Raw genomic sequence first — 23,675 nt, forward strand, 5'->3', positions numbered from 1 at the left:
TCACCACCTTCTTGATGTTGTTGTATTTGGCAGCTTTCTCCAGACAGCAGGTCAGATCCACAACAGACACATTGAGGGTAAGGATGTAGAAGGCCATGCCAGTGAGCTTCCTGTTCAGCTCAGGGATGACCTTGCCTAAAGCCTTGGCCACACCAGTGGAAGCAGTGATGATGTTCTGGGCAACCCCTTAGCCATCATGCTACATACAGATTTCTGGAGGGGCCAATCCACAGTCTTCTGTGTGGCAGTGATGGCATAGGAGATGCTCATGGTCCCTTCATGATGCTGAAGTTGTCATAGATGACCTTGGCCAGAGGAGCCAAGCAGTTGGTGGTGCAGGAGGTATTGCTGACAATCTTGAGGGAGTTGTCATACTTCTCATGGTTCACACCCCTCATGAACTTGGGGGCATTAACAGAAGGAGCAGAGATGATGATCCTCTTGGCCCTGCCCTTCAAGTGAGCCCCAGCCTTCTCCATGTTGGTTAAGACCCTAGTGGATTCCACAACATACTCAGCACCAGTATCACCCTATTTGATGTTGGCAGGATCTCACTCCTGGAAGGTGGAGATGGACTTTTCATTGATGACAAGCTTCCTGTTCTCAGCTTCTACTGTCCCGTGGAATTTGCCATAGGTAGAATCATACTGGAACATGTAGACCATGTAGTTGAGGTCAATGAAATGGTCATTGATGGTTACAGTATCCACTTTGCTGGAGTTAAAAGCAGCACTGGTGACCAGTTGCCCAATATGGCCAAATCTATTCACTACGACCTTCATCATTGTGTCTCAGCCGGCACTGCACCAGAAGGTGTGGCTGTCTGTCAAACGGGGAGGAGCAGAGAGCCTCTCTACCCATTTTTAATCAGATTGATTTTGTGGTGTTGAGTTGTATAAATTCTTTATATATTTTTATATTAACCTCTTGTCAGATATGTCATTTGCACATATCTTCTTCCATTCAGTTTTGTTTTGTGGGTGGTTTCCTTTGCAAGGCAAAGCATTTTTATTTTATTTTGACGTAGTCCCAATAGTTTATTTTTGCTTTTTTTTCCCCCCCTTGCATTAGGAACCATATCTAGAAAAGTGATACTATGGCGTATGTCATAAAAATTACTGTTTGTTCTCTCTTCTAGGATTTTTATGGTTTACAATTTCACATTTAGATCTTTGGTCCATTTTGAGGTTTTGGGTTTTTTTTTTTTTTCATGTATGGTGTTTTCAAATGGTCCAATTTTTTTTTTTTTTAACTAGTAGCTGTCCATTTTCTCAGCACTAATTGTTGAAGAGACTGTCTTTTTCCCATTGTATATTCTTGCCTCCTTTATCATAGATTAATTGACCACATAAGTGTGGATTTACATCCAGGCTCTCTATTTTGTTCTATTGATCTATGTGTCTAATTTTTGGCCAGTAACATACTGTTTTGATTACTATGGCTTTGTAGTATATCATGAAATCTGAAATTGTGAGACTTCCAGCTTTGTTTTCCTTCCTCAAGATTACTTTGGCTATTAGGATCTTTGTGGTTCTACATAAATGTTATTATTATTTGTTCTGGTTTTGTGAGAAAATGTTGTTATTTTGAGAGGAACTGTAGCAATGGAATTGCTTGAATCTGTGGATTGTTTCAAGTAGTATGTGCATGTTAACAATACTAATTCTTCCAATCCATGAGCATGGAATATCTTTCTATTTGTCTGTGTCATCCTCAGTTTTTTTCACAAGTGTTTTATAGTTTCCAGAGTACCAGTCTTTTACTCCTTTGGTTAAATGTATTTATTCCTAAGTATTTTATTGTTTTGGGTCCAATAGTAAATGGGATAGTTTTATTAATTTTTCTTTTTGCTATCTTATTTGTGCATATAAATGCTACTGATTCCTGGCTATTAGTTTTGTGCTCTGCAACTTTACTGAATTCATTTACTACTTGTAGTAGATTTTTGGATGGAATCTTTAGGATTTTCTATGTATAGTATCATATCATCTGCATATTGTGACAGTTGAACTTCTTCATTCCCAGTACTGGATGCCTGTTACCTATTTTTCTTTTTCTTTTTTTTTCCTATTTTGTTGTTGTTGTTGCTACAGCTAGGACTTCTAATGCTGTGTTGAATCGAAGTGGTAAAAGTGGACTTCCTTGTGTTGTTCCTGATTTTAGGGGAAAAGATTTCAGGTTTTTACCATAGATATGGTGTTAACTTGGGTTTTTCATATATGGCCTTCATTATATTGAGATATGTTCCCTATAAACTCAGTTTGTTGAGAATTTTCATCATGAATGGATGTTGAATTTTGTAAGATGCTTTTATGCTTCTAATAAGATGATTACATGATTTTGTTACTAGTATTTGGTCTATTCAGATTTTTTATTTCTTCCTGATTCAGTTTTGGAAGATTATATTTTTCTAGGAATTTATTTGTTTCTTCTAAGTTGCCTAATTTGTTGTCATATAATTTTTTGTAGTATTCTCTTATAATCCATTGCATTTCTGTAGTGTCGCTTGTTACTTCTAACTCATTTCTGATGTTATTTATTTGGGTCCTTTCTCTTTTTTTTCTTGATATGTCTGGCTAAGGGTTTATCTATTTTATCTTTTCAAAGGACAAGCTCTTGGTTTCACTGATTTTTTTCTGTCATTTTTTAGTTTCTGTATCACTTATTTCTGTTCTGATCTTTATTATTCTTTCCTTCTACTCAGTTTGAACTTTGTTTTTTCCTCTTTTCTTTTTAAGGTTAGCTTGTTGTATTGTGCTTTTTCTTGTTTCTTAAGACAGACCTGTATCAGTATATTTTTCAGTCTTAGGACTGGTTTTGCTGTATTCCAAAGATTTTGAACCATTGTATTTTCATTTTCATTCGTCTCCATGTGTTTTTTTAATTTCTTGTTTGATGGCTTCATTGACTCCTTGGTTTCTTTAGTATCATGTTGTTTAGACTCCATGTGTTTGTGGTTTTTACAGGTCTTTTTTTCCTTGTGATTTATTTCTAGTTTCATTATGTTTATAGTCAGAAAAAGATGTATGGTATGATTTCAACATTTTTAAAATTTATTGAGGCTTGTTTTGTGGCCCAACATATAATGTATTCTGGAGAATCTTTCTTGTGCACTGGAAAAGAATGTGTACTGTGTGTTTTTTTTTTTTTTTTATTTTCAATCTCATTATAGAAGGTCTCAGTGAGTTCTTTTACTCTTCTTCCCAGCCCAGTGAGCATCTTTATAATGATATACATGTTTATATATGAGTGTGTGTGTGTGTGTGTATATATATATATATATATATATATATAGAGAGAGAGAGAGAGAGAGAGAGAGAGAGAGAGGGACCGCCTTAGCAGGGAGGGGAAGAGGGAGGAGAAAGAGAATCTCAGGCCCTACACTCAACACAGAGCTCAACATGGGGCTCAGTCTCATGACCCTGAGATCATGAATTGACCCAAAATCAAAAGTCGGACACTTAACTGACTGAGCCACCCAGGCACCCTACCATCATTACTTTAAATTCTTTATTGGGCATATTTCTTATATTTGTTTAACATAGTTCTTTTTCTGAGGCTTTGTCTTGTTCTTTCTTTTTGAATATATTCCTCTGTCTCCCCATTTTGCTTGACTTTCTGTGTTTGTTTCTATGGATCAGGTAAAACAGCTACTTCTCCTAAACTTGAAGGATTGTTCTTATGTATGGTTATCCCCTATGTAGACTGTGTGTGCTCAGTGACTTTTGCTGGCTGGTTCAAACCGTCACTGCTATGGATTGGGGTTCCTGGGGATTTCCACAGAGCAGGCACCCTGTCAGGACAGCTGAAGTGGATCAGACCAGGGTGTCTTGGGGGTCTATGTCCTGAGGGCACAGCTGCAGGTGAAATGGGTGCAAGCTAGGATTATCCTAGGGCTCTCTATATTGAGGGTTAACTGACAGGATGGGTGTAGCTGACTTGGGTGCAAACCAGGATATCCCAAGGTGCTCAGTGCAGGTAATGCCCTGGCCGTGTGACTGGAACCAAGGGTGGTTCAGGTGGCAGTGCTCTAGGGACTATAAACAGGGGATGCCCTGGTTGGTTGGCTAAAACTGATGCAAACATGGGTCAGGGGTTTCTGGGACAGTCTTTGCAGAGAAGCTGTATCTGAAGTGGATGTCTGCCAGGTTGATTTTGAATGTTCTGCAGTATGAGTGTCCTAGCAAGCCATTGAAGCTGGAGTGAAATAAGTCTGCAGTGTTCCATGGTCCTTTGCACCTGTGTTTCTTGGTGCAAAGACTGAGGCTGTAGTGAGCATTAGCCAGAAGTGTCCCAGTACGCACCATCCTATATCCACTTTGGTGGGTCAGCTGGGGCTGTGTGGGCTAGGGACAGAGCTCTCAGGTAGCGGGTCAGTTAGGACACCTGGACTGTGCATTGATCTATGCTTTCAAAGAGAATAGGAGCACAGACCTTCCTTATCAGTCCCTGCTCCCTGAGGCACCTACCCCCACCATTCGGCAAAGTTCTAGGGTTGGCTCTTTTATTTGGTAGCTGCTTTTAAACTGCAGTTTTTTCCTCTGTGCTCGGGGATAGACAAATCTGTTCCTGGTCCCTCCGTACTCCCTTTCCACTGTAGTTCACAGCATGAGGGTTGGAGGTTCCATTTGTTACCCTGTATCCATCTCTCTTGCTGTTCTCTTTTTTCATTTTCTCTACCATTTGTTGTGCAGAAGTTATTCAGTTAGCCCTCAGTTCTTCTTCAGGAGGAATGGTTATAAATAGGTGTCATTTGGTGTGTTTCATAGAAGGGACAAGTTCTGGATCTTCCTACATTGCCATCTTGGACCAAACCTCAAGAGTGGATAGATATTGGACACCTGGGTTGTTCAGTGGATTAAGCCTCTACCTTTGGCTTAGGTCATGACCCTAGGGTCCTGGGATTGAGTCCCGCATCTGGCTCCCAGCAGGGAACCTGCTTCTCCCTTTTTGCCTGTCCTTACCCTCTGCTCATATACGCACACAAGCTCTCTTTCTCTCCTTCTCCCTCTCTCTCTCTCAAGTAAATAAATAAAACCTTAAAAAAAATCTTTTTAGGGGCACCTGGTGGCTCAGTCCTTAAACATCTGCCTTTGGCTTAGGTCGTGATCTCAGGGTCCTGGGATCGAGCCCCACATAGGGCTCCCTGCTCAGAGTGGAACCTGCTTCTCCCTCTCCTGTTCCATCTGCTTGTATTCCCTCTCTTTATGTCTCTGTCTCTGTCAAATAAATAAATAAAACCTTAGAAAAAATAAAATTAAAATTAAGAAAATAAAAAATCTTTTAAAAAAATATTTTAAAAATATCTTCAATACAGATACTGAAGATACTGAATAAGGTCTTTTTTTAAACAATCAAAATAGTTAGTATATATGTAAAGCCAATATTGAAGCCTGTTTTTAATTGTATCTACTATAAGAAGTATTATATTATAGCAGCATAAACACTGGATAAGAACTAGATGACATGCAGTAGTTCTTAAAACTTTAAATTTCTGCCAGTGTGAAGCTTAGGTGACACTCTTAATCTCTCAGAGCTTCTCATGAAAAAAGGTGGGAGTAAATATCAAATCAACTTTGTATAGGTTACATGAACTAAAGTAAGTAAGCCTGATACAAAGTTTTTACTTTAAAATAGAAATCACATCACATGACGATGGGTCTCGGACCTATCAAGATGTTCATTACTAATAAATGAGTAAATTTAATTGAAGATCTTTCATTTTTCCTGTAATTGTTTTTGGACAACTGCCATTAAGCAGTAGTAGTTTGTTAAAATATCCGTACTTAGCCCATACCTGATATGAGGGTAAGTATATACATTTTATTTCTATATACATTTTATTTCTTTACCCCCCAAAAGTCTGTGAAAACATTTCCATTGACTAAATCTCTTAATAACTACATACATATTATGAGAAAAATATACTTAAAAGAGTTTAAAATGTAATTTTATTTCTGCATCAGTAAACCCTTTCTTTGTATATACTATTGAAACATTTCTTCCTCCTTCACAGGTACATGGTTATGGGACCCTTGACTGTGAGAAAATCCTCAGGTTATTGAAACTTGGTGTCAAGTTATATTCCCACTCCCCCCCAGTGTACGTGTTAATTACCTTATAATAAATAACATTTATTCTTGATTTTTTCCCCCATGAATGCTTTGTCTATCATCTGGGAATCCAGTTAACATTAGATCTGTTCTACCTTCTCTTTGCTTACGTAGGAACTCTTTTTTCTGATCCTTATATTCCCTTCACAAATAAAGATATTGTGATCCCTACATGAATATACACAGGGCTAACTCTGCCCCTTTATCAGTCAAGAAGGTATTTATTTTCCAGCTTTCTCTTTCCTTTCTGGCTTTTGATATTCAGCTTATATAAAAATTAATTTAGATGAACTTGTTAGAAAATATCTTTTAATCACTTTATTTGTTCTCAAAGTGTTCAAGTTGTCTTTTCTAAAGTATATACTTAAAGTTACTTTGAAAAAAGAGATAATAGAAGTCAGGAATATCCTTCTAAAGAATTTAGGTGGTGTTCAGAGCAATGGGTAGAATAGAAGTGAAATTAAATCAGCAATATGTTGATAATTGTTGAACCTAGATGATGGTGTATGAAAGTGATATAGTGTTCTCTGTTTTTCATATTTTCATATTAAAAAAAATAAGGTCACAAAATATGAATGGTTCTGTAATTGTTATTTTTATACTATTTATCTCTTTTTTGTAACAGTAAGCTAGAATTTATAACACATCACTGAAAAAAAAAAAAAAAAACAGTGGGTTAAAAGAGTAAGCATTTTGATGAAATCCCAAAAGTTTATTTTCGTTTTTGTTTCCTTTGCCTTTGGAGACATATCTTGAAAGAAGTTGCTGTGACTGATATCGAAGAGATTACTGCCTATGTTCTCCTCTAGGATTCTGATGGATTCCTGTCTCACGTTGAGGTCTTTTATCCATTTTGAGTTTATCTTTGTATACGGTGTAAGAGAATGGTCGAGTTTCATTCTTCTACATATAGCTGCCCAGTTTTCCCATCACCAGGGAGATTCAAATTAAAACCACATTGAGATATCACCTTACACCAGTTAGAATGGCCAAAATTAACAAGACGGGAAACAACATGTGTTGGAGGGGATGTGGAGAGTTGGTGCAGCCTCTTTGGAGAACAGTGTGGAGATTCCTCAAGAAATTACAAATAGAACTTCCCTATGACCCTGCAATTGCACTCCTGGGGATTTACCCCAAAGATACAGATGTAGTGAAATGAAGGGCCATCTGTACCCCAATGTTTATAGCAGCAATGGCCACGGTCGCCAAACTATGGCAAGAACCAAGATGTCCTTCAACAGACGAATGGATAAGGAAAATGTGGTACATATACACTATGGAGTATTATGTCTCCATCAGAAAGGATGAATACCCAACTTTTGTAGCAACATGGATGGGACTAGAAGAGATTATGCTGAATGAAATAAGTCAAGCAGAGAGAGTCAGTTATCATATGGTTTCACTTATTTGTGGAGCATAACAAATAGCATGAAGGACAAGGGGTGTTAGAAAGGAGAAGGGAATTGGGGTAAATTGGAAGGGGAGGTGAACCATGAGAGACTATGGACTCTGAAAAACAATCTGAGGGGTTTGAAGTGGCAGGGGGGTGGGAGGTTGGGGTACCAGGTGGTGGGTATTATTGAGGGCACGGATTGCATGGAGCACTGGGTGTGATGAAAAAATAATGAATACTGTTATGCTGAAAATAAATAAATTATTTTTTTTAAAAAAAAGAAAGAAATCTGATGTTTTCCACCAAAAAATTAAAAAAACCCAAAATAAAAAACAGTAAGCATTTGATATTGATCATGAGTCTCTGGATTGCCTGCACTCTGTCATATGTCTGCTATCAACTGTAGGTCAATAGGAAGTTCTCTTCATTTTTCCTGGAATTTCCCACATGTTTGGGAGTTATCTGTTTATAGGGAAGTCTAATCACTTGATAAAATCAGGCTCTCCTATCACACACTGTTGGCCAGAGCAAGTCACAAAGTCAGCCCAGATTCAATAGGTAATAGACTGCTTCTTGTTAGGGGGGAGCCAAAAGTGACATGGTATTACATACATGGATATAAGGGAGTGGATATCAATTGGAGTGATAAATGCAGACAATGTCATAATGTAAGCATTTATTGCTTTAATTCACCTGCTACTTATATCCTGATAGTTTACAAATGTTTATGTCTCCCCTCAACTCTCCCCTCCAGCTTTACTGTAACTATAGGTCACCTACACTTGGATTTCCCATGAACTCTGCCCATTGACTGGCCAGTGTTTACTACTTCTTCCTTAAAACCTTCCTCTCCTTTCCTTTCTTCTCCTCACTCTCTGTCTGTAATTAATGTCACTTCCATCTAGGAATCCATTCATCTATTCATCTCTCCATCCATTATTTAGTTCAGTAAGTATTTATTTCATACCTATTATGTGCCTAACATGGCTTAATCACCAAACAATCTAATACTAACAAAACCAGACATAGCCACTGCCCTCATAGGCCTTATGTAGCAAAGGTCAAGGAACACAATCAAAGCCACAAAAATACATGTAAAAGTACAATTATAACTGCCAGTAAAGAGAAAAGATGCATAGTGTTACGTGAGATTATAATCATTCTGAGTCTGATAATTTGATGAAATCTCAGTCTTGAAGTAGGGAGATACAGCATCACCCCCAACCATCACCCCAAACAAACACAGTTTGAGTGACAAATAAATCTTTGTTATGAAAAACCACTAAGATTTGGGAGTAATTTGTAATATAGCCTATCCTGATGAATATATGTGGTATTATGATGGGTCATCCTCATATATCCTGAAGGCACCAAAACTGATAATAGACCTTGGTGGAAAAGGAAGTCTTTAAAACAGATGCTAAAAGCTTCTTTGAATGAGGCTGGAAAATGAGAGCAGAGAGGGCAAAAAATTACAGAAGCAACTGACATACCTTTCATAACAACAGGATTTTGGAAAAGAGGGTGGATGAGTTATTATTTAGGAACCACAATAGAAAATAAGAACAGCAATACCAGCTTCTGTCTGCTAAGTGAAGAATGTGAGTAAATAAATGGGCAGCACTATGAGATGGCTGCAGGAGAAATGAGAATCACAGAGAAGAGCCAGGTTTTATCTGATTAATGCCAGGAAGAGAAGGAGATGCTGAGGATTTAGGGCACTTATATGACCATGGAGATACTTATACCAGGGGTTACAATGAAAGAGTTTGAGACATAGGGTATGTATGGATATTGTATATGAGTGGTTGAGTGAGTGAATAAATGAATGGAGATGGTAGTGCAGTAAATGTATGTGTGTTTTGGTGGAAAGGATGCTCACAATTTTGGCATCAGTTTATGAATCTAGGGCTGACAGACATATGATGACTTCCGTCTCACTGTCTCTTGGAGGAGGATAAATCATTTGGATTAGGTGATGACAGACCCAAAGGCCATAGGATCCATATGTTTTTTATGCCAGGTTGGTGGTGAACCAGAATTTTAGATCTCAGTGTCCTTTACTACTCCTTATTCTCATCTCTCATTAATTCCCACATTTAATGACTTCTAATCCAGCTGTTAGACATTTGTACTGATAGTTGTAAAATATAAGTCTGAACTTTCCCCTCCCTGTTTAAAAATCCTTCAGCAATGTCTTAACTTTTCAAAATAACATCTGAACTGTTCAAGCACGATGGCTTTTTACCATTTCTCCATTAGCTACTACTTCAGGGTCCCCTCAAGCCATACTCAACTTCCATATCAGTCATTCGGAGCTACCCAAAGGTTCTTAAAGCTTCATTATTTCATTTACTGAGCTGCTATCTCTGATGTTCAGACTGTCCACTCTATCCTACCCTCTTCATTTGGTTAACTCGTCTCTGACATGTAGTTTGGCATATGACGCTTACATGTGTTTTTCTAATGTTCTTTTGAGATAATTCCATGAACTATCTGAAGGTTTCAGAAGCACCTTATCAAATACTCCTCAAGCAGTTTATTTCCTTTTTATTTTCCTTTCCTTTTTTTTCCCCCTGAAATTTGGGAAGGCATGCTTTTATTTTCTTTGGGAGCTTTCTGCATTTTACTATCACCGCTAGAATAATCATAATACATACAAACAGGTAATGAATTAAATGAATTTGTATGAAATAAAAAGATCAATTAAACAAAATAGAAAAAATCTATAGGAAGTGTGATTTTAAACTAAGATAGAACTATACACAGTGTAAAAAACTTGTGTAAGAGTGTAAAATTTAAGTCATCATGCAGACTTGATGTAACTGGACACACCATTACAGAAGTTTATTCTGATAAGTGGAAAGCTTTGTCATCACTTATACATTTTTTCCCTTGAAAGCAACCTTCATAAATTCTCTCTGCAGGGACTTATCTCATTTCAATAAATGTAAGGTGCTAAATATTGTAAGAGACACAATCAATATCTGTACCAATAAACTATGACACAGTGCTTTCTTATCACAGCAATTGTAAAAGACATTCCAGTTTCAGAGATGATAAAATGTGAGCAAAATTCACATGTTAGAATTGATGAAATAAAGAAATTGATGAAAATGGACAAGCGACTAAATGATTAAACACCTGATATTAGAAAACTTCCAGAGGAAATAAAGTCATGACCTTTCAGACTTCAGGAAAAAAATAATTAAAAGAATAAAATTCACTAAAACTGCTTGGCCAATATTTGACAAGATGTTTCCAGAACTATAAGAGTGTTAATTAAGTTATTTCAAAACTCAACATGAGGGTTATTATCTCAGACTTTGTAAAGTGAGTTTTTAACTTATAGCAAACTGATAAGTTGCAAATTATTTTTGTCTAGGAGGCATAAAAATTATTTCTCTTCAGAAGAGAAGAAAACCCTGACGGTTGTAGTTTTATCACCCTATAAGAAAGGCATCAGTCAGTTTCGTATAGAGCTTCACAATTTTATTCCAGCACCTTTTCTTTTGTCAAAGAGATATGGCACAGGACACTTCTTAAAAGCAGCAGGACTTCATAACTAATGCAAACAGGGTGAGATATTGAACTCAACTCAGTTGAAACAAAGTCAGGGAAGTTTTTAAACACTAGAGTGAGTTTGTGAAAAGAAGACATTCAGGAGATGGTTGGTTAATGTGTTAGGCTATCTGTATTTGCTAATCAGGGCTTATCAGTAAGACCCTACCCCATCCCACTGCACAGACTGGGAAATAGGGGTACTATCCTTCCTGATGATTGCATTTGAAAAGTGATGGCTCCCAATGCTTGAAAAAGATATTACTACACTGTAGAAGATTTACATCTCAAAGAGGCAGAGAAGAAATTTACAATTGCAAGTTTCCTAAAGTAAGTACTCTAAGAAGAGGAAAGTGGAAAATGGGATGCTGTAACCAGGAAGAAACCTGTCTAAACTTTAGTCAAGCTAAGGGAACTGCTAAGTTCATCTTCGTCTATATCACTGATGATACATACCAATTTCTGGTGTTCTTTTAGAACCAACTTTGTCAACCTTCTGTTTCTCTCTGAACATTCAGAACAAAACAAGTAAAAAAGAGACACATTAAAACACAAATTTAGAAAGGGCAAAAAAGCCATTTCTAGACTCTAACTAATGAGAACGCATGGGGAAGGCTAATGGAGTAAGGAGAAGAATAAATGGAAATAATTGTCTTTGGAATATGAACATTAACATAATGGAGAGCAATGAATAAGAAACATGACAATGCTAAGTATTTTATGTCATTGTCCTAAGGGGCACTCAGTTGAGAAATGATACCACAAAAAAAAAAAAAACACATTTCAAATCATAATAAATATATGTGATAACAAAATAATGAGAGAGCTCAGAAGAATCAGACAATAAAGAATTTATTGTTACTTCTTAAGTAACTTCTAATCCTCTTCTCAATTTTCTTTGTAAATTCAAAAGTTAACTTGAATTTTGAACTTGACTCTGACATAAATAAAGCTTGCAGCATTTACTTCTGTATTGCCAGGAGAAATATTTATCTGGATCTGTTTAAATCTTTCCAGGTGTTCCTATTTATTTAAACTTATAAAATTCATTTTCTTTGATGTTATTCTAAGTTTATTTTTCCATTGTCTGAGAAAATCAACAGAAAAATGTAATTTTCATTTCCTAAATTACTATTTTTCCCCGCAAACTTTCTAAGACTATCCAAATGATTGCAGCAACATGGAGTATGGCAAATTGCCTTCTAGAGGGATTCTTCACAATTAGAAATCACCCAAAGTACAGATGAAAGCAATATGTAATGGTTTTAAAACTAGCTCATGGAAGATGTTACATAAAGATTTTTGCTTTTACTACTTTGATCTCGTCACTATCTTTATCAAGTTCTGAGTATTAAAAACTTTTTGTGCTAAATAGATATTCAATAAGTGAAGATCAAATTTTAAAATCATCTACATGCTTTATTTCTAGTCTAAATGTAATCAGCATGAATCAAAATAGTAAAGAATTTGGCAGAGTAGCATTACAGTGTATAGCCTAAAAATTCCTACAATAAAGATATTGCAGGAGTAGGACTTTCCAAACATTGTTTTCAGGAATAATAGTATCTCCAGGTCAATGCAGTTAGCACTATCCAATAGAATTTGTATAATGAAGGAAATATTCTACATCTGTGCTGTCCAATACAGTAACCAATAGCCACATGTAGCTATTAAATATTTGAGATACTGCTAGTATAACTGAATAGCTGAGTTCTTATTTTTGTTTCATATAAATTAATTTAGATAGCCAAATGTTGTTAGTGGCTACCACGCTGAACAACACAATTTTTTTTAATTTTTTAAATTTATTTTCAGCGTAACAGTATCCATTGTTTTTGCACCACACCCAGTGCTCCATGCAATCTGTGCCCTCTATAATACCCACCACCTGGTACCCCGACCTCCCACCCCCCGCCCCTTCAAAACCCTCAGATTGTTTTTCAGAGTCCATAGTCCTCATGGTTCACCTCCCCTTCCAATTTCCCTCAACTCCCTTCTCCTCTCTAACTCCTCTTGTCCTCCATGCTATTTGTTATGCTCCACAAATAAGTAAAACCATATGATAATTGACTCTCTCTGCTTGACTTATTTCACTCCACATAATCTCTTCCAGTCCCGTCCATGTTGCTACAAAAGTTGGGTATTCGTCCTTTCTGATGGAGGCATAATACTCCATAGTGTATATGGACCACATCTTCCTTATCCATTCGTCCGCTGAAGGGCATCTTGGCTCTTTCCACAGTCTTTTTTGATATGTTCTTCAAGAATAAAGAAAAAAAAGTTTAAACTTTTTGTTTTAAAAAAAGCTTTGCTTAACCTAGTAGTTTCCAAATTCAGTTGAACAAAAATCCTTATTTTACTCCTGAATGAAACATTAGGGCATGCTTTTAAAATCCAAAGTAAAAAAGAGTAAGATGTTCAGGGTCATTTATACATTATTGCCTGTTTTATTTGCTCTTTCATGTATGTATTCACTCAACTGTCATCTATTGGGCTATGTACTGGGCACTGTTGCGATACAGTCTTGTTCATTCTTTAAGCTCTTGCTGATAGGAGAGGCAGATTAATAAATAAAGACATGCAGTCTGATAAATTCTAAGAAACACGGGGCTATGGGAATACAGAGATGGGAAGTCCTACCTCAAAGTTATTGAGGGTTTTGTTCCAGGCTACTGGAATCAAGCTGATATTGCAATGAAGTGAGTTAAATGAGTTTTTTGTTTGTTTGTTTGTTTCCCATTGCATGTAAAAGTTATGTATAAACTATGTTGTAGTCTCTGAAGTATATAATAGCATTATGTCTAAAAGAAAACTAATGTACATGCATAATTAAAATGCTTCATTGCTAAGAAATGTTAACCATTATCTGGGCTTTCAGTGAGTCATGATCATTGATCACAGATCACCGTAACAAATATAATAATAATGAAAAAGTTTGAAATATTGCAAGAATTACCAAAATGTGACAAAGAAATGTGAAGTGAGCAAATGCTGTTGGGAAGAAAAAAGGTGCCTATAGAGTTGTTTGATATGGGGTTACCACAAACCTTCCATTTATTTTAAAAAAAAATGCAGTATCTGTGAAGTGCAGTTAAGTGAAATAATAAAATAAGGCATACTTGTAATCAAGATTGTCATGAGAAACTTTTCGGAAAGAGACTGGAAGACAAGTGAAAAAAAGAAGGGCCTTTTTCATTTTTTATTTCTCTGACTCCCTTTGCCAGAGTTTGCCACTTAACCTATACTATTTAAGCTTAGAGCTTGTGTCATGATATATGCTCAAGACACTGTGGGTTGCTTTTTTATACCCTTAAGTCAGATCCTGTGGGCTGCTTTTTTATACCCTTAAGTCAAAAGGGTTATTTCACTTTTTATAGGTTGGTTTGAGGATAATGTCTCCCTAAGTATTTTTTACTTCCTTTCTGCCACCCCCAAGCAGTCCCTCTAACCCTACCCATTCACAGTCCAGCATACACTGGAGTTTTTGTACATAACTTACAGTGATCTTGAAATAACCCTCAAAATTCTGACCTGAGAACAGAGGTAGGCCTTCTTCCATTTCGTTCTCAGTAAAATATAGATACACATGCACATACAAGCACATTCACATTCTCTGTCTTTTCCCAATTTCAGCAAACTTCCAACTGATCTCCCTGCATCCTCTTTTTTTGTGTGTGTGTGTGTGTAATAATCCATTCTCAGCAATGTAAGGGATGTTCTAAAATGTGAATCTTATCAATAACCCCTCCATATTAAACTCTTCCAAGAATTCTCTGAATTTATTTCAAGAGAAATTCCATATCCATTAGTTTAAAATTCTCTGTAAGTTGTCCTCCAAGTTTACTCCTCCAACCTAAGAACTAAACATCTTAACTAGAATGTAGCACACAGTCAACAACCAGTCCATGTTAGCAGTTATTTTAGGATATGTTTCCCTGTTCAGAAAGCCTAAGAACGAGGCATGCTGTAAGATTAGGGAAGAAACACAAAGTATAGCAAACATACATAAGAAAAGCAAATCTTTGAAATCATTTAAATGTTTTTAGGAATTCACCACTCCTAACAAGACTGATCTATTCCTCCCACTTTGCCCTGAGCCTACATACTTTAGAGTTTCTACATACTTTATAGTTTTAAGGAATGAAGTTTATCCATATCAAAACTTTCACATATCAATGTACATTTTGTAGGTCTTCTTTTATCCTAAAAAATATGTTGGGAAACATTTCTATAAATATTTTAAAGAAACAAATACTGTAAGAATGATTGAAGTTCTACAAACTAATTTCATTTTATTAACAGATGAAAGTATAGGGTAGTTATCACAAACCCAGATCTAGTAAAGGATTCATTCCATTGAGTGCCATTAATTGGTGTCAGCTTCCCCAAATAACCACCAGTATAACACATGCATCAAGCAAAGCTGAGTTTATTACTTTGTACAGTAAAGAAGGACAATACTATAACAGGGTCTTAGTAGATTCTCCGAGGACAGGTTGAGGTCAACCATATATATAAAATTTGGGGCGTTCTGGGTTCAAGTAGATTAAAGCATGTCTTTGATAGAGAGATCAGATTATAATTATGCAACTCCAAGATATAATAGAAAAAGATTGGTAGGCCCAGTGAGTCCAGGGCTTGGAAGTAAGTCTTATTGAGTAAAAATCTGTCGTTAAGTAAGAGGATTCATCTGGTTGAAGAATCTGTTGTCCTAAATGAAGGTGGAGGGGTTCCTCAGGTAAACAACACTATCTTGAGACAGAGTTGGTTGATCACTATATTGTTCAGATAAGTGCATTTTCAGGATTTTCCTGAAGCCACTAATGAAGCTGTCTACTAGGTTACAGAATTATCTCTGAAAAAAGATTTCCTGAAAGAGTAAAGTCATGCTGATGTGGGGAGCCTCAAAAATTAATCTCTCTTTGGGAGGCAACCTCTTTAGGTTTGCTAAGTTGTAAATTGGGGATACCAGTGGTACCTTTTTCTTTTGGTTTTAATAGCTGAGTGTGATACTATGTATAAAGCCCTTAGTAGAATGTCTGTCACTTGGTAAAAGTACAATAGCTGTAAAACTTCTTCTTTTCTTAATAAACTTTTTATAATGTAGCAATTAATTATTTCAGTCACTCATTCCAAAATATCCACTAAAATACTATATGATGTATGGTGTGTCTTGCTGTGTTTGGGGGACACAGGGATGAAAATTCCATGAACTTAAATGACTTTTATGCTAATAGATATGTTACCCTGTGACACAGATAGTGCTCTAGGAAAGATAGGAATGCAATGCCACAGCAGCCCAGGAGATTTATATAGGTCTGAAAAACATGGTCTTGTGAAGTGGATGTTTGACCTGGTCCTTGAAGGATGAGTAGTAATCCATGAGACACCCAAGGGTCAGATCATTCCAATGTCAGATCATTCCATACTAAGTGAAAAGTATATGCATAAGCTAGGAGCTATTGATTTTCATGCCAACTCCCAGATATGAAGAGAAAGTATGATTCTAGGTAAAAGTTTGGGCGGAACAGAAGGATATTTGTTTGTATAAAAGAGTTTAATAAGTAATAGACTTCTATAGAACAATAATCTGTGTTTTCAATAAACAGAAGTTGATTCCAGCTGGAGAGTCAAGGCTTTTTTATATCATAGTAAGGAACTGGGCTTCTATTTTACAAAGTCTGGTGGTTATCACATATTTTTATACAGTAGAGTCATGCTGAAGGATTTATATTTGTCCTTATTAATAACCTTATTCAGGGACGCCTGGGTGGCTCAGTTGGTTAAGCAGCTGCCTTCGGCTCAGGTCATGATACCGGCGTCCTGGGATCGAGTCCCACATCGGGCTCCTTGCTTGGCAGAGAGCCTGCCTCTCCCTCTGTCTCTGCCTGCCATTCTGTCTGCCTGTGCTTGCTCTCTCTCCCTCTTTCTCTGACAAATAAATAAATAAAATATTTTTTTAAAAAATAACCTTATTCAAACGTCCCAGAGACTGACTGATTTCATTGATTTGGGGTGGAGCCTGGAATCCTGTATTTTTTAGTGTGTGTGTGTGTGTGTGTGTGTGTGTGTGTGTGTGTGTGTGTCTGTGTGTGTGTGTTTTGCTTGTTTCTTTAGTGCTCTCCTGGTTATTCTAATGTATGGACAGGACAGAAAACTTCCTGCACTAAAGGATTACAGCCCCAGAGTCACTGAAGGAATAGCCATAAGGTCCATGAACATAAAACTGGAAACAAGGAGTCAAAAAAGGTTTGCCAGTGGAGCCATCCCATGATAAATCATGGGATGATAAATCATGGGATGGCTCCACTGGCAAACCTCTCTTGACTCCTTGTTAGGAGGTAATTCTAGCAGCAGAGAGCATAAAATGGGGCAGAGTAAATTTTTGGTTATTCCTGCTTATCTAGAGCTTAGTTTCAAAGAAGGAAAGGAAAGAGGCTCTTCAGATATTCCAAGTGAGATTGGTAACATAGGTTAAGACTGAGGATAGTGGACATTTAAAATTTAAAAAATACAAAATTTTTAAAAAATATGGTAGGTTTCCTAGATGACCTCAAGGTCAGTAAAACTTACTTCTTGCTCCACTGCCATAGGCCCTTGGGCAAATTCTGAAAAATGAAAGTTAAAGGCAGACTGAAAAGCTAAAAGTACCTATTTTTTACTTGTGATATAGAATTATAAGTCAGAATACTAACTAGGCAGGATCAATTCTTGTGTTTTTTTGTGGGACTAAGTCATAATTCTAGAAGTTTTCTAATCCTCCCCAAATATTTTGGGATCTTGTGTCACAGATGCTGAAATCCTGACTACAGGTTTAGGAGAAGGATAACGTGGCCGACAGCTTTTTACTGGTGTCAAGAAAAATGCTAGAAAATATGCAAAATGACTGTCAAAAACAGCAGTGTTAACATGACAGTGAAAGCAAGTTTATATTTTTTATCCCTCAAAGGTCAGAACATCAATGTTTTCTAGTAATTCATCTATGAAATTCACCACCTTTGGCTTTTAAAATGTTCATCAGAGGTGCTTAGTTCATGAGTACTGTCATTTCCTTATTTTATTTTATTTTGAAGAATATTATTCATAGATAACTATTTGCTGGAAAACATTTTTATACCTAATGGCTTGTTTAGGATAACATCTACTGATGCATGACAGAAGGATAAAAATTGTTGTAGCTGTGACAGCAGATTCAATCAGAAAGAAAAACCTTAAGTAGCTTTATAAAATTTACCAAAATTTATGCTTCTGATTCCATGCTCTGTATTTGTTCATTTGTTTCATTCCCTGAGGGATCAGTAGTGAATATTTAAGTAAAAGAGGACATGATTGCACATTAAATACAATATGTCTTCTGGGAAGATCAAGAAATTTTTCAACCTTAGCAGCATTCACGTTTGTGTGCCTGTGTGTGTGCTTGTGTACATTTATGCAATAATAAAAATACTGCCTTCCATCTGCATGAGATGTTAAAGATATTTTCGCTTTATTTCTCATATAATCTCTTCCTTTTGTCCCCCAATAATCCTGTGAGATAACAATAATATATACAATACTTTTTTACATGTGAAGTATTTTTTATTTTTTTTAATTTATTTTATTATTATTATTTTTTATTTAATTTGACAATGAGCAGAGAGCCCAATGTGGGGCTCAGTCCCAGAACCCTGAGATCATGACCTGAGCCGAAGGCAGAGACTTAACCCACTGAGCCACCCAGGCACCCCTGAAGTATTTTTTTCTTATTAATTACTTCATGACTGCTTTTTGCTTAACATTTCACTTCCATTTTCTTCCTTTTTTTCCTTTTTCTTTTTAACTTTCTATCTTAATTGTTACCATAACATTATAAAAAAAAAAGTTCAGTCTTAGTTCTCATTTCTGAAAAGTAGAGACAGATTTATTGGAAGAAAATTTACAGTCCACCCTGACACAGAGCTATACTCAGCTGACTGAGAATAAAAAGCTTGTATTCAGGAAAAGGCTAGTTTTAAAGGAGGACTTAACAACTCCACTCCCTCACAATATTCACAACTATTTCCCCTTCCTGAAGAACAAGATGCTGCCAAATAGTCTTTATGTTGGGTGAAATCTATACAGTACTATTAACCAAACCCTTTGACTTGTATTTTGAGACAATAAGCTTGAGAAATACATATTATGAATCTTATCTCCGTATAAATAATGAGAAAAAGACACTCAAACTAGGTTAAATGACCTAGCAACTAGCAGCCAACTATTTGAGATAGAACTGATACTAAGTTTTAACTTTGTACTGTGCTTGAATCATAGAAAATGTTTAATAAATATCTCAACTTTAATTCATAATTTGTATAGGAACATCATATAACTACTGCAAGGAGTTGCAGTTTTCTTTTGAATCTGTGGATTATCATATTCCAGAAGAGGTTTTTTCCTAGCCGAATATTATCAGGAAGAGATTACTTGACTAATTTGAACCATCTCACTGATATGGGAAAAGGACACCATTACATAGGATTCAAGAGCCAGTAGTCATGCATGCTGGGCATTATTTAGAAAGAAGCAAAACATTTTAATATAAAACTGTCCCACATAAATTTGATAGGGTTTTCCCCCTTGTTTCTATTAGTATAAATCTGCCTTTCTCTAATAATTATTGGTGGGCATAAAGTAAAAGGGAACTGTTGCAAAGGAACAATGATCTAATCATGCTTTGAGTTCAATGTTTGTTTTATTTCAAAGAAAGATGCCTATGAAACTTGTATAACCAATTGGCAGGCTAAAAGAATAACCTTATGTAAATGCAGAATGTAATTACCATTTTCACAAATTTGGTACATGTTGGAAATGTCATTTCAATCAGGACTAATCATAATATGACAAGAATAACTGTGATACCATAAGTGATAATGTTATGCTGCTCACTTTTTCTAAATTTGGTGGCAAAATATGCAAAGATAAAACTCTCAGAGAGCCAGTAAAACATGTTCAAGATTTTTGCCACTTTAAAAAATATTTTCAGGGAAATATTCACCATTATGGAGTAGCCATTATTTTTATAGCTCAATTGTTTTTAGATTAATCCCTTCTTAGAATTTGTGTCATCATTTAAGGCAAATGAAAAAGAATGACTATAAACTCTTAAGTGATAATAAAATACTTCTTTACATTTTCCCATTTATATAAATTTAAATATTGGTTTTATAAATGTTGCCTCTTTCATTTTTTCAGCAAGTGTGCCTCTTATTGATAATGAGTAAAATATGTAATGACAAACTAAGGACTTTAGCATACACCTCACTGGTTTCTATTCATCACATATGAAGTTGTTAGGAATGCCATTTGCATGCTGTATCATTTTCTGGCTCCTGGTGAAGAAACAGGTCAATGGAAACATTCTTCATTTCATTACTGATTCTAATAGGTCTCACAAAGTTCATGAGATATTTTATTTAGCTCAATTAATATTAATTTTCTAATGTAGTTGTCTTGGGACTAGACAACAAATGCTTTCTTAAAAGTACCCTTCCTGGGGCGCCTGGGTGGCTCAGTTGGTTATGCATCTGCCATAGACTCAGGCCCTGATCTCAAGGTGCTGGGACTGATCCCCTTTCAGGATCCCTACTTAGCAGGGTGTCTGCTTCTCCCACCTCAATCTCTGCCCCTCCCCCACTTGTACACTCCCCCTCTCTCTTTCTTTCTGTCTCAAATAAATAAAATCTTTTTTTAAAAAATACCCTTCCACTGGGAAGATTCAATAAAGAGAAAAAAAAAAAATGTGTGTATATAGCCCCAGGACTGCAGGCAACAGAGGATATGTGGCAGAGGGGAAGGCTGCAGAAGGAAGGAATTAGGCATGGTTTGTTTGTTTGTGTTTTGGTGATGAATAGAGCATCTTACTAACACGGGACATAAATAAATGCATTTACTTTGAATACTTTAACAGGAGTTCCAAAGCTGTGTTAAAGACCTGAACCTCTATTCAGGGACCCATATAGAATTCAGAGTTTTCCCAAATGTCCTGAAATTGGTTCAGATTTTATGTGCATTTATTATTATTTTTTTAAAAATTTTATTTATTTATTTGACAGATCACATGTAGGCAGAGAGGCAGGCAGTGAGAGAGGAGGAAGCAGGCTCCCCGCTGAGCAGAGAGCCTAATGCGGGGCTCTATCCCAGGACACTGGGATCATGACCTGAGCTGAAGGCAGAGGCTTTAACCCACTGAGCCACCCAGGCGCCCTGTGCATTTATTATTTTTATGGGGAAAGACTAAATAACTTTTATCAGATTTTCCTGGGCATTTAAGACTGAAAAATATATTCAGGATCACTGCTGTCTGTGTTAATTATATTTAGGTCCAAATGGAAAAAGACACATTTCCAGAGAAAAGGGGCTATCATAAGGACTTTAATCAGTGAATTTCACTTTGGTGTATATAGGAAATCACATAAAAGAATCTTAACCAATTACAATCCAAAATAACATTATGAGAGAGAAGATGATATTTTTGATTAAATTTAAGATTAAACAATGGTCTTGAGTACAGATCCTTTACCTCTTTGGTTAGGTTTATTCCCAGGTATCTTATGGTTCTTGGTGCTATAGTACATGGAATCAATTCTCTAATCTCCCTTTCTGTATTTTCATTGTCAGTGTATAAGAAAGCCACTGATTTCTGTACATTGACTTTGTATCCTGCCATGTTACTGAATTGCTGTATGAGTTCTAGCAGTTTGGGGGTGGAGTCTTTTGAGTTTTCCATATAAAGAGTCATGTCATCTGCGAAGAGAGAGGGTTTGACTTCTTCATTGCCAATTTGGATACCTTTTATTTCTCTTTGTTGTCTGATTGCTGTTGCTAGGACTTCTAATACTATGTTGAACAAGAGTGGTGAGAGTGGGCATCCTTGTCGTGTTCCTGATCTCAACGGGAAGGCTGCAAGCTTTTTCCCATTGAGGATGATATTTGCTGTGGTCTTTCATAGATAGTTTTGATGAAGTTCAGGAATGTTCCCTCTATCCCTATACTTTGAAGCGTTGTAATCAGGAATGGATGCTGGATTTTGTCAAATGCTTTTTCTGCATCAATTGAGAGGACCATGTGGTTCTTTTCTCTTTTCTTATTAATTCGTTCTATCACATTGATTGATTTGTGAATGTTGAACCATCCTTGTAGCCCAGGGATGAATCCCACCTGGTCATGGTGGATAATCTTTTTAATGTGCTGTTGGATACTGTTTGCTAGGGTCTTGTTGAGTATCTTAGCATCCATATTCATCAGTGATATCGGTCTGAAATTCTCCTTTTTGGTAGGGTCTTTGCCTGGTTTGGGGATCAGGGTAATGCTGTCTTCATAGAAAGAGTCTGGAAGTTTTCCTTCTGCTTCAATTTTTTGAAACACCTTCAGGATAATAGGTGTTATTTCTTCATTGAAAGTTTGGTAGAATTCCCAAGGGAATCCGTCAGGTCCTGGGCTCTTGTTTTTTGGGAGGTTTTTGATCACTACTTCAATCTTGTTACTACATATCGGTCTATTCAGGTTGTCGATTTCTTCCTGGTTCAATTTTGGGAGTTTATAGTTTTCCAGGAATGCATCCATTTCATTTAGATTGCTTAGCTTATTGGCATATAACTGTTGATAATAACTTCTGATGATTGTTTCTACTTCCTTGGTGTTAGTTGTGATCTCTCCCTTTTCATTCATAATTTTATGAATTTGAGCCTTCTTTCTTTTCTTCTGGATTAGTGTGGCCAATGGTTTATCAATCTGATTCTTTCAAAAGACCAGCTTCCAGTTTCATTGATACGTTCTACTGTATCTCTGGTTTCTACCTCATTGATCTCAGCTCTAATCTTGATGATTTCCCTTCTTATGTGTGGAGTTGGTTTGATTTGTTGTTGATTCTCCAGTTCTTTAAGGTGTAGAGACAGCTGCTGTGTTCTGGATTTTTCAATTTTTTTGAGGGAGGCTTGGATGGCTATGTATTTCCCCCTTAGGACCGCCTTTGCTGTATCCCATAGGTTTTGGACTGAAGTGTCTTCATTCTCATTGGTTTCCATGAATTTTTCAAGCATGTTTAAGTTCTCATAGACATGGAAAGATGAAATCAGTATGATGTTTTATGTTCAAAAACTCATTATCATCATCAAAAATTTTAGACAAATCCCTATTTTTATTTGTTTTTTATTTTTTTAAAAGATTTTATTTATTTATTTATTTATTTGACAGAGAGAGAGATCACAAGTAGACAGAGAGGCAGGCAGAGAGAGAGAATGGGAAGCAGGCTCTCTGCTGAGCAGAGAGCCCGATGTGGGACTCGATCCCAGGACCCTGAGATCATGACCTGAGCCGAAGGCAGCGGCTTAACCCACTGAGCCACCCAGGTGCCCCCCTATTTTTATTTTTTTCCCTTTTTTTTATATGTTATGTTAGTCACCATACAGTACGTCATTCGTTTTTGATGTAGTGTTCCATGATTCGTTGTTCACATATAACACCCAGTGCTCTATGCAATCCATGCCTTCCTTAATACCCATCACTGAGACAACCCATACCCCCACCCCCCATCTCCTCTAAAACTCTCATTTTGTTTATTGGAGTCCACAGTCTTTCATGATTCA

General features: G+C 36.5%; 1 protein-coding gene and 1 pseudogene across 1 annotated transcript in view; one reads left to right on the forward strand and one right to left on the reverse strand.

Moving 5' to 3' along the window:
• The window catches only part of LOC131821594 (glyceraldehyde-3-phosphate dehydrogenase-like), a 1,082-nt pseudogene extending 221 nt beyond the window's left edge, over positions 1 to 861 (reverse strand).
• IL1RAPL1 (interleukin 1 receptor accessory protein like 1) overlaps positions 1 to 23,675 on the forward strand; it is a 761,161-nt gene that overhangs the window by 35,321 nt on the left and 702,165 nt on the right. The gene's annotated exons all lie outside the window — the stretch shown is intronic.

This window comes from Mustela lutreola, chromosome X, assembly GCF_030435805.1.
Source record: "Mustela lutreola isolate mMusLut2 chromosome X, mMusLut2.pri, whole genome shotgun sequence".
NCBI classification, from domain to species: Eukaryota; Metazoa; Chordata; class Mammalia; order Carnivora; family Mustelidae; genus Mustela; species Mustela lutreola.